We start from the raw sequence: 12,172 nt of genomic DNA, 5'->3' as shown, positions 1-12,172 counted from the left end.
TCCGTCGCAAGAAGCTAGCCTTCCTGTGCCAGAATGAGGATACGCTACTAAACATTCTATTTAGTAGCAACTCCAAGGATTTCTGGAGGAAATTCCTAGAATGCCGATCCCCCTCCCCCCTCACAGACACTTCCCTCCGGCACACCTACGCATGCACACTCTATGATATCCCTAATCAGCCTCCTCCCGACCTCTCAGCCACCCCCCCCCCCACTTCTTGTATCCTCTTCACAATCCAGGGAGTCACCCACGCAGCGCATAAGCTTCATAACGGTCGAGCTAAAGATCATGAGGGCCTATGCACAGAGTTTGTTGCCTATGGCATCAGAACTCTAGCCCCCATCCTAGTAACGCTGTTCAATGAAGCTATCTGCCGCGGGTTCCCCAGAGCCTGGACCCTGAACACTATCACACCCATCCACAAAGCAGGAGATCCCATGGATCCACGGAATTACAGGACCATCATGGTTGGACATGTTATGTCCAAGATCTATGCATCAGTGTTAGATGGCGAGGTCAGTGCTCGCGCAGAGGTACAGGGGCTCAGGGCATCCGGACAGGCCGGCTTCAGGGCGGATCACTCGACTTATGATCACATTTTTACACTTAGAGGGATCATTGAGGAGGCCAGACACAGGAGACACAGAGTATATTGTTGCTTTGTGGATTTTCGCAAGGCATTCGACACCGTTCCCCGTGCTCGACTTATCAGACGTCTGCAGGAGTTAGGCTACGACTCGGTGATTATCTGGGCAGTAGTAGCTCTCTATGAGCGCGTGACGGGGCAGGTCAGGATTGCTGGACCCCAGAGATCACGAGCACTATCGAAGTCAAACAAGATGTCCCTTGTCACCTCTATTTGGCCTCTACATCGACGAGCTCGAGACCACCATCAGGACACTCGGAGGTGCAGGCTGCTCTGTTGCGGAGGGTGTCATCCAGATTCTCCTATACGCAGACGATGTAGTACTACTATCCTCTTTTGCTACTAGTCTTCAGCAACACCTGGATGGACTTCAGGTCTTCTGTGATACACATGACTTGAAGGTCAACCTGTGGAAAACCAAGGTGATGATCTTCAACACTTCCAGACCCGCACCGAGAGCAGTTCCTCTTCGCCGATGACCCTGTTGAGATAGTTGACTCCTACACATACTTGGGCGTTGTCTTCTCAGGCCTGATCTTCACGATGCGCCCGGCCATGCAGGCCAAGATCAGCCGGGGATACGCCGCTCTTGCCAGGCTGGAGCGACAGTGCTACCACTCCCACTTCCAGGACCCGCGGACCAAGTCTCTCCTTTTTGATTCTTTGGTCCGCCCAGCAGGCATGTATGGTAGCCCTTGGTGGGGAGTCGACCTTTCAGACACAGAGTGGGCTCGAGTCGAGTGCCTACAGATACTAATGTTTGCTCGGATGATTCGCAACAAACCATCGGTGCCACACCAAATCATTCTAGCAAAGTTCGGCGCCTCACCCCTACAACTTGATGCGGCTTTTCAGGCTATCACCTATCTCCACAGAGTCAGGGATTTCAGCTCCTCCACCGACAGTCGCCTCCGCCTACCTTGGCTAGCCCTATCCTCGTCTATGGCCTTATCCGTTGATGGGGACCAACGATGCTGGTATAGTCATCTTTCCAGTTGGTTCACCTGACTGGGCCTCGACTTAGACCGGTTGCCTCCTTTTCAGTACAGCCTCAACGCTCCACCATCTCCCCTCTCCCCCACTAACCAGGAGGTCAACCGACTCATTCGAGCGGATCTGCTCCAGCTCCACACCTGGCGGACATGGTTTCTTCACTCCGAGCTCCCTGTGAAGCTCGACTTCTACCGCCGACACTGCCTCCAGATCTCATAGGAGGGCTTCATCACACCTCCGGGTTACACACAGCTTCATCTACCACATGCGCTCCGGATCTCCCTCGGTCAATTTAGGGTCTTGTCACACCGATTACGGGCCTCTCTGAAGGCATGTGATAGAAAATCTCCTATGAAAGACAAGATAATGTAGGCACTTCATTCAAGGGGCTCCTCTCATCAAGTTCCTTTTTCTTCTTTCTTCTACTCAGAGTATTTCCCATCTTTGAGGAGTGAGGAGAGGATAGGGTATGAAATTGAGAAGGGGAGAGGGATGAACTAAAAAGGCAAAGGGAGAGGAAGGGGAATTAGAAAGACTCGGGAAAGAATTTGGGAAGAGAAGTGGGATAGAGGGAAAAGGGCATATGGGTAGTTAGAAAGGGGATGCAAAGAGAATTTGGAATGGAAAGGAGAGGAACGGTCCAAGGAGGGGAGAGGAAAGGGAAAAGGCTAGAAGGGGAGAGGAAAAGGGAGAGGGAGAGGGAGAACATAATGAAATTTTGGTTGTTGCCTTGCCAATCCAACGCTAACAATCAAGGATGGCCGATGAAGTGTCTTGCAATAGCAAAGGCAACCATCTAAATCCATAACCTGCAAGGCTAATGGAAAAAAATACATCGGGACGCCAACAAATTGACAATATGCATACAAATCAACAAACGTAGACCGTCGGCTAGGATGAAATCAAACATAGAACAAAATGCAACCTTTGAGGAAAATTTTAGTGGACATAATGAAACATACAATGTAGATAGAGCAATCACATTCGAGCAAAAATACATAGCAAAGTTTGCTATGGTGAGCAAAAAAGGATACAACAACCTGAAGGGGCATACTTCATACGAACTAAAGTAATACAACTTAAAACATTATTCATATCTATTCTACTTTGTCACGATCATTATATAAAAGAGTATTTCAATTCTCTTTATTTATCTTTTAATTAGAGAATATGCTGAGAGTTTCTCTATGATGGCAATTTTCATTTACTATTTTTTCTACGATGCCAGCTTTATAAATTTCAATGACAGCTCTTCCTTTCTTGCTATATCAACATATAATTATTAATAATGAGTAGAAAAGAAATCCCAAAATAGAGCTACCATTTGATTCTTGAAAAACACGTTATGGATTCCAAACAAGTGAACACATTCAAGAGGCCTGCCTTGGCAAACTAAAAGCTGAGAGAGAGAGAGAGAGAGAGAGAGAGAGAGAGAGAGAGAGAAGAAGCTGCTTAGAGAGAGAGAAGAAGAAGAAGAAAGAAGAAGAAGGGAGAGAGAAAGAAAGAAAGTTTATTAAAGTCTTCAGGAGACCGTGAAGGTCTATGAGACTAAAGATAATTGATACAATGAACATAACGGTGGCAGTCTCAAAACGGGCAAGCCAACCGTTTCAACAAAAAAGAGGTTATGAAGGACTGTGTGTCTAGTCCTGATACAAAAAATATGTGTCTACCTCCAGATGATACAAAAAAGAAGGGAGGGGCACCAAAAATGGGGCAGAGGGGGGAGATACAGTATACATGTGTAGGTGGTGATCGTCAGAGACCAATCATAGAGGGGCCATCAAATGGGAGGTAAGAAAAAACCCTATGATAGATGATTGGCCTCTGACATCGCGCGGCCTAGTCGAGCTCGGTCGTCGGGGGCGGCGGGTGGCCCTGTGGATGAGGGCAACGATAACCCCAGTGGGGCGGGCAGAGAGCAGAGACGAGATGTCATGGACCTGGATGTGTGAGTCTGTGTGCTGGCGTAGCTGTCATGGCTCTGGCTCTCGCTCACGTCCGTGTCGTTGGCTAGACTGAGAAGAGGTATCCTATGACTGGAAGAAGTCAGTGATAGGCTGCTGGGTGTCCTCATGCTGTGTGCGTTGCTCGTGTCGCCGTGCTCGGAGAGAGGTATCTCAATGGCGAGTCATCTCATGTAGGAAAGCGGCTAGGCATCGCTGATCCGAGAACTGCAGCATGTGTGGGAGGGAGCCGAATCCGTCGCGGAAGAGGCAATGGTACTGGCCTCGAATGGCATAATAGATAGGACATCTGAAAGCAAAGTGGGCAAAGGCGGTCCTCTCGTGGAATACCCTCTGCACATCATAGTCATGAACTTCTTTTCTAGATTATAGTCAATTACATAAATTTCTATCTTTCATTGACCATTGTATTTCATTCATCGATTGACATTGTAATCTATTACAAGCATTGAATTGCATCCATGCATTGGCATTGCAATAATACATTGGCTTACATTAGTGATTTTGCCTTGCATTCATGTATTGAAATTGAGATCATGTGTTGGCATTGTATTAGCCATGCCTTGCACATGGCTTGCATTCATGCATTATCATTTCATTAATCCGATGCATTGCATAAATAGCATTGAGCAAGGCACATGGCTTGCATTCATGCATTGGCATTGTGTTGCCGGAATCGGCGGGCTTGCACATGTGCATTGACATTTCGATCACGTATTGGCATTGCCTTGGTCATGCATTACATGGTATTGGGCATGTATCTTTGCATTTTTGTAAAGTTTAAAGGACATCTCAGAACATCTATTCTATATAGTCATTAATGTGATCAACAATTATCTTTGAGCTTCCATCACTCAACATAACTAGTCATAGAAAACATGGTGAATCATTCATATTGAGATTGTGTAGAAAAAATGTGTATATATATTGTCCCACACACAAAAAAAAAACCAAAATGTATCAATTTGTTATAGTATTGTATATTGTTATGTTTCACAAACTTTATATTATTCAATATCCACATGCAATTGAGATAATAATAACAACAATATTTAGTTAAAGAATCTCACTTTAGTTAAATATGTTCCTTTTGTTGTGAATAGCAAAAACTCTCTCTCTCTCTCTCTCTCTCTCTCTCTCTCTCTCTCTCTCTCTCTCTTTCTCTCTGTGGGTGTATGCAAGGTAAGTTGGTAAACTTTTTCCACTTTAAAGTGGCCAAGTTCTAGTGTCGACAAAGCACATAGGTGGGAGCAACAATAGGTTGCAATACTACAATAGGTCTGCCTTCAAGCCCACTCCTCATTCAAAGGCACTTTTAAATGTACTTCATCCCCCCCAAATTTCAAACAACTTTCTCAAGCCATTTTTCAAATGCACTTCATCCCACCCACCATCATCTTTGTAGAGCTTGATGTGAGGTTACCAAATGGCTAGTGTCTCAAAGCACAGCTCGAAAGGTATGCCTTATCCTTTGTGTGTGTGTGTGTGTGTGTGTGTGTGTGTGTGTGTGTTTGTGTTGAGTAATGAAGCAGCGGTAAAAGAACATACCCATTGAGTATTTGATGGAGGGACAGACATGGTGCACCAACACCATCTGCTTTGTAGTTGCACAAATAGTTAGCATGCAGCTGTGATCTAGACATTCATCCTTTCTCCAACACTGGCTTGTAAAACATATTAGAGTAGGGGTGTGCACATGGGAGCATGCACACACCCACCACCTCCATGTCATTCAAGGATAGGCCACATGTAACTCAAGCCCTATCAAACTTGGTAGTGTCCTATTGGATGTGCAAGCATTGGGAACTGAGGGAACTATGACCAGTGAGGTACTATGCATATGCTACTATAATAGAGCATCCACAAATGCACACTCTCTAGTAGATTCTTCCACTTCTTCAAGTAAATTGTCATATCCTTCCTATAAAACTAGGAGGAAACAATTGTCATAGCCTTCCTACAAAATTGGTAAAGAATTTTACACTTGGAAACTTTTAGGTCCAACAAATCTATGAATTAACCTGAAAGAATGCCATGCCAGATGCCAATGCCAATGAGGACTGGAAACTATCATAATCTAGAACAGAAAGTGTTTTATTCAAGGACTCTATTTTTTTGCCTCTAGCTTGCAACATATAGGCTCTTCCATTGAGTATCTACAGTTCAAAAGATCATTTAATGTTGTTTCTAGACTTTCCAATTGCTTTTGTAGAGAATGAACAACTTGTGACACCCCTTCATGTTGATGTTTCCTTTTGTTGGCATCCTCCAATGCAGCAACTATGTTCTGTAGAGCTCCGTTCTTTTCATTCAATACAATTCTTGCACTAAGCATTGTTGCTACCTTATTTAACTACATTCCACCCTCTAAACTCTGTAAATCATATCATTGTCTCATACTAGATGTATTTTATAAGAAATAATGTTTAATGCACCATTGTCCTACCTTCAACTATCCATCTTCTTGTGGATCTTACACTATCTCTCCACAGTTTTCATGACACTCCCTACCAACTCTACCCCTGCCATGGTGAAGTTATCCTTCTTGGAAGGACTATGTGCCACTCTACATTGCTGTAACATGAACCAATGTGCAAAGGCAATGGAGACTTTGTTGGAACACTGAAAGGAAAGAGTAGAGTGGACACAAAATCAGAATACTTGCTTATATAATGAAGAAGAAAGAGGTCCTTAAGTAGGCACCTCATACAAGGTCACTGACATCACTGATGACCTCAAAGCTCCACAATCATCTCCTCAATCTGCTCCTAGATTCACTCAATCATCCTATGTGGCTTTTCCACCACCTAACTGTGCTTGTGGGCACCTAACTGTGCCTCTAGCACTCACACATAGAAACATAAGGTGTGCCTGAGGCATACACCTTGAGATATCCCAACAAACCCCCCCTCAAGGAAATGCCTTAGGCTATGTCAAGGATACATCTAGTCTCATAGTTTCTCATGCCATCTCATGGTGGTCAAGGATTAATCTATGGCTAGGTTCTCATGCTAGCAAGGGTTCCCTTGGGTGTAAGGTAAACAAAAAGGGATACAAACAGACCTTCCAATGGTTATCTCCCCTGCATGTACATGCACACAATGTCTGCAGGAGGTACCATGGAACAAAACATACACATGGCCTACATCATAAGGTGACCAAAGGTGTTTACAAAACACACAAAACACAATAGTTTATTTTTATTCATTTTGGAGGACTATCCAGGCTGAGTACCTTGACATAAAAAGAGAGATCTGGAGCATACATAGAGATGATTTAAAATGCATAATTTTCAAAGGATGCCTCATCTTGTGGAGGCTCATTCACTGTAAGTAGATTTGCATTTTCTGTCTTTGCTTTGGCTCTGCAAAACTTCTCACTATGGTTGTTTTTGCCACAGTGCTTGCATGGATTAACTTTGAAGCAGTCCTTTGAAAGGTGATTTGTCTTTCCACAGTGATTGCAAGGAGTATACTTGCCCTTCTGGAATTTCATAACATAAGCAGTGTCATTGCCTTTCCTTAGCTCCATATGCCTTTCTTCTTCTTGGAGAGCTGAGATAATGCCTTCAAGGTTAGGATTGGGAAGATTCTTCAAAGTGCTAACAATGTGATCAAAACTTTCAGGCATACTCTTAAGTAACACTGCCATAGCATCATCAGGGGTGATAGGAGAGTTGATAGAAGCTAATTGAGTCATCAGACTCCGCATATAGTTGACATGAGCAGCTAAAGTAGTATCACTTGCCATCTTTAATTCAAAGAAAGAGATTTTAAGTGATAGTTTAGAGATGTGAGAGCTTGCACCAAAAATTATGTCTAGCTTCTGCCAAGCTTCCGAAGGAGACTCCAAGTCAGAGATATGATGTATGTAATCATCACCCAAAGCTAAAGCAATTATACCATATGCTTTTTCTTCTCTTGCTGGATCCCTTGCCGGTTGTGTCAGTGTTGAAGATTGTCCAGCATTGGAGGCCGTAGAAGAAGCGGTAGGAGTAGGTTTGACAAGTCCCCATAAGTTCTCCCGCATCAATGCAAATTTCACCTTCATTTGCCATGTATGGAAGCCCTTTCCATTGAACTTCTCAAGATTATATAAGGTAGCCATGAGAGGGTCTAACCCAGATATTGGGCAGTGTCTATCTCTCTTACAAGGCAAAAATAACTGAAATACTTCCAAAGTATGAGCACTTGATGTAGCAAATAGTAGTGACTAGATTCAAACAATGATGCTTCTTTTTACATGCTTCATAGAAGTGGATGAAATAAACACTTTCCAATCAAAACCAGGTCTAGCAAGTCAAAACAAAACTGAAGCAACACTTGTAGTGAAGTTATTGAAAACTTCAAAAGACCAGAAATGCTAGAGTAGCATTTTATGTAGCATCATTTTCAAAAGCATGTCAAAACTGTCAAAACTAGAGAGTTGAACTTGGAGGGCTCATAGCACACTCTTCAAAGCAAAAGAAAGGGGGCTTTCTGAGGCAAAAGAAAGCTGGTATACCACAGTAGATCCTCTGGGAAGAAGAGGCGAAAATATGCGTCAGGTCGCCTTCTCCTTCTTCAACAAAGTCGACTGGTTTTTCTCTATTTTCTCCTTCAATATGCAGCCATTGCTGCTCAGATTTCAGCACAAGGTAGCTCTAGGTATGGAGAAGCTTGCCCTGAAAGTAATTAGACAAAGACGGAGCAGGCGCAGAGAAAACGCAGGAAGAAGAATCGACGACTTTCATACAATGGCGACCAGCAGAGCGTGTAGTTCTTCAATTGCTTGCAGCCCGAAATTCGCCGCAACAAGAGGGATCTCCAGCTGGAAGGGCGTGGGAAATGGGTGAGAATTGGAGGAGAACAAGCTCAAGCAAATTTTTGGAAGAAGAGGGAGAGATGGTGAAGAAGAAGAAGAGGAAGAAGATGATGATGTGGCAGAAATGGGCTCAAGGGGGATCAAATGGCTCTGATACCATGTTGGAACACTGAAAGGAAAGAGTAGAGTGGACACAAAATCAGAATACTTGCTTATAGAATGAAGAAGAAAGAGGTCCTTAAGTAGGCACCTCATACAAGGTCACTGACATCACTGATGACCTCAAAGCTCCACAATCATCTCCTCAATCTACTCCTAGATTCACCTCATACACGGTCACTGACATCACTGATGACCTCAAAGCTCCACAATCATCTCCTAGATTCACTCAATCATCCTATGTGGCTTTTCCACCACCTAACTGTGCTTGTGGGCACCTAACTGTGCCTCTAGCACTCACACATAGAAACATAAGGTGTGCCTGAGGCATACACCTTGAGATATCCCAACAGACTTCACCATTTGAGGGCAAGCACTGATACAGCTATTGGTGCAGCAATAACACCTTCTTATACAATCTGGCTTTATAGTCCTTAAGTGAACCTTATCCTAGCCGGCGAAACAGGATTTTGTGAATACAAAGAGTCACATCATTTTAGGAAAATCTCTATATATCAAGGGTTTTGTCCCACCAAACTCAGCCCATACTCTTATGGAAGTCAGGCTTCTTGGTTCTAACAAACATGCCCCCCTTTCTATAGTTAATCCATCCTTGGATAATTTGGTGTAGAGCAAGCCGATTGTAGGCATTTTTGGCAGGATTGTGTCTATTGTGGTAACTCTATGTTAGGTGTGTGCCAACATGATGTGCCTAAAGTGCAAGCCATTGAAACATCAATGAATTGAACACAGATGAGACTTTGTTACTTTGTAGCACCAATGTAGTAATATTTTTTAAAAACTTAATTTCATACCTTCTACACACACACACAAACCCATGTATCATCAGTTTGTTGAACATGTTCATATTTCCAATTTGTCTTTTGCCTTTCACTATCTTGAACCTATTTTAAAGTACTATTATAGTACATTTTAGGACCTTTAAAGCACATTTTCTACACTCTTTAGCACTTTTAGAAGCTTTTTAGCCACTTGAGGCACTTTGAGACAATACAAGTTTCATCACTCTTAAACTTCCGTTAGCATGCTGAGCACTTCTAAGCACTCTTGTTGCACTTTTTAGGACTATTTCACACTTTTTGAACACTTTTTGGCAATTTTCAGGCACTTTTTTACACTTTTTAGCCGTTCGAACTTCTTAAGAATATAAACACTTTTTTTAGGCTTCTTGATAGTTGTGTAGAAATTTCTTAGCACTCTTTTGGCACTTCCTAGGACTCTTTTGCCCTTTTCATACACTTGTGAGCATAGTTGGAGCACTTTTTAGTACTGTTGGAGCATTTTTTAAGCGGTTGCTCAAGCCTTTTTAAAGCATGTTTTACTACTTTTTAGTATTGTTATTAGCACTTTTTAGTTTTTTAGTACTTTTTAGCACTCGTCGAGTAATTTTGGCATGTTTTAACACGTGTTAGCACTTTCTAACACCTCTTAGCATGTTTTCTAGCGTTAGAGAACTTTTTAATGCATTTGAGTACTTGTTTGCTGCCTTTGAGCATGTGAGAACTTCTAAGAAATTTTACCAATTTTTGGCACGTTTGAGTACTTTTGGCACATTTTAGCATTTTTTAGGCACTTGTTTGCACTTTCTAACACTTTTTAGCATGTTTGAGCACTTTTTATCACATTAGCCACTTTGTAGCACTTTCTTAGCGTTCTTTTACACTATTTTTGCATTTTTTAGCTCTTATAAAAATAAATAAATTGGGCATTTTTGGGACATTTGTTCTCAGTTTAACTCATTTGACCAGTTTTTAGCTTGTTTGAGTACTTTTTGGCTTTTTAGCACCTGTACAAACTCCTTAACAATACTAACTAGCTTTTCATCACTCTTCAACTCCCTTGCACTCTATGAGCACCTTATGGCACTTTACCGGTACACATTTTGAGCACCTTTGAACACTTTTTGGGCACTTCTTAGGGCTTAAACACACACACACACATGTGCGCGTGCACACACCCTAGGGCACCAACTCCCTTTAGTAAGAAAACTTATCAAAATCTTGAGTATGAGATCAATTTAACAATATGCCATGAGTACAAATTATTCAAATTAACATGGTTGTGTTCTACACCAAAAGAGCTTCAAATACATCTAAACACCTTGAAATTGGGTAACACATGAAAAAGTTTCATTGATTTGAAAGGAGATGAGTTTTCATATTCTAGTGTATTTTTTGTTTTACCCCCCCTCATCCAAAAGACCCCCCCCTTGGGCCTCACATATTATGAAAAGTATGTACTAATCTTAAAATTTTGCATATTTTCAAGGTATATACCTTATGATTTGTGGGAGGGGGGACATGAAATTTTCATATTTTTCCCTTGCATATTGAAAATTTTAAAGAAATCCATGCATACTATATATGGACCTTGTCCCCCCATACCCTGGATTTTGGACGAGGGTAGTAACATATTATACATTGAGTTGGCGCCCCAGGGTACACACACACACATATTTACATATATATACATGTGTGTGTGTGTGTGTGTGTGTGTGTGTGTGTGTGTGTGTGTAGAGAGAGAGAGAGAGAGAGATCTTGCAAGCAACCGACCTAGTGGTTAAAATATCAACCACCTTGCTATTTGCTCCACTGGGATGGTTGCAACAACAAGGCTAATTGCAAAACATCGCTGGGCTGGTTACAACAACCACCGAGATGGTTTAGTCCAAACATAGTGAGTGTTTTTGAATGCATAAGTATCTAATGTATGTTTTACCATGACTAGCCTGGTGGTTGAAATAACAAACATCATCATACTCTCTATAGGAAAAGTGCTAATAGAGAGTATGACTCCATTATACTCAAATAAATACATGTGTTACTTTATCACCTTTTATAATGGTAGAATGGATTCAATTTTAGGAGTCTTACTACATAGAGTCATACTCAATTACGGACTTATCTTGATATATAATAACATCATTGAGTCAATGCTTTTTGTGATAATAGTAGAGTATGACTCCATTATACTCAAATACATAGATACTATACTTTATCTCTTCTTATGATGTTTTTATCTTCAATATATATAATAAATTCATGGAGTGAATAGTTTTTGTGCATCTTAGGGATAATTAAATAATGTGTGGTTTTTCTTATACAAGGTGACATCCCAAGTGAGATTGGGTGGCAATAAGATGTCACCACTAAAATATGGAATGAACTGGATGTTGGTAACGTTATCACTCTATAGGCAGGCCTTTTTATCTTTAGTTGTGTGCTCCTATTTCTTATGAGATTAAATTTCTCATTGTTATGAAGATTGTAACACAGTGTCAGGAATGGGCTCCTCCGATAAGCTTGTTGACATAGATCCATAGAACTATGACTTAGATCTACTACATCTTACACTAGACAACAAAGACAAAAATCTAGGAGATTCTTTGCTTTTGGGTTTGGTGGAGAATGTTGAAAATGGGTTATAAGACTTGCTGAGGTCTCCTTGACCTTAAAACAGCTAAGCAAGAAAGTTCAAAAGAAGTGGAAGGATGCCAACATTGCACATATGGAAGAAGGTGCATGAATGCAAGTGTTAAGGTGAAAAGAAGCCATAAGATTGTATTTTTTGGCTCTAATAGGGA

General features: G+C 41.8%; 1 pseudogene; it reads left to right on the top strand.

Annotated features, from left to right (window-relative positions):
• LOC147890973 (uncharacterized) overlaps window positions 1–12,172 on the top strand; it is a 30,531-nt pseudogene that overhangs the window by 1,216 nt on the left and 17,143 nt on the right.

Source organism: Dipteris shenzhenensis, chromosome 18, assembly GCF_047967505.1.
Source record: "Dipteris shenzhenensis isolate YYH24624 ecotype China chromosome 18, Dip_SZ_1.0, whole genome shotgun sequence".
Taxonomy (NCBI): domain Eukaryota; kingdom Viridiplantae; phylum Streptophyta; class Polypodiopsida; order Gleicheniales; family Dipteridaceae; genus Dipteris; species Dipteris shenzhenensis.
The sequence above is the reverse complement of the archived record's forward strand: the minus strand, read 5'-3'. Positions and strand labels throughout refer to the sequence as shown.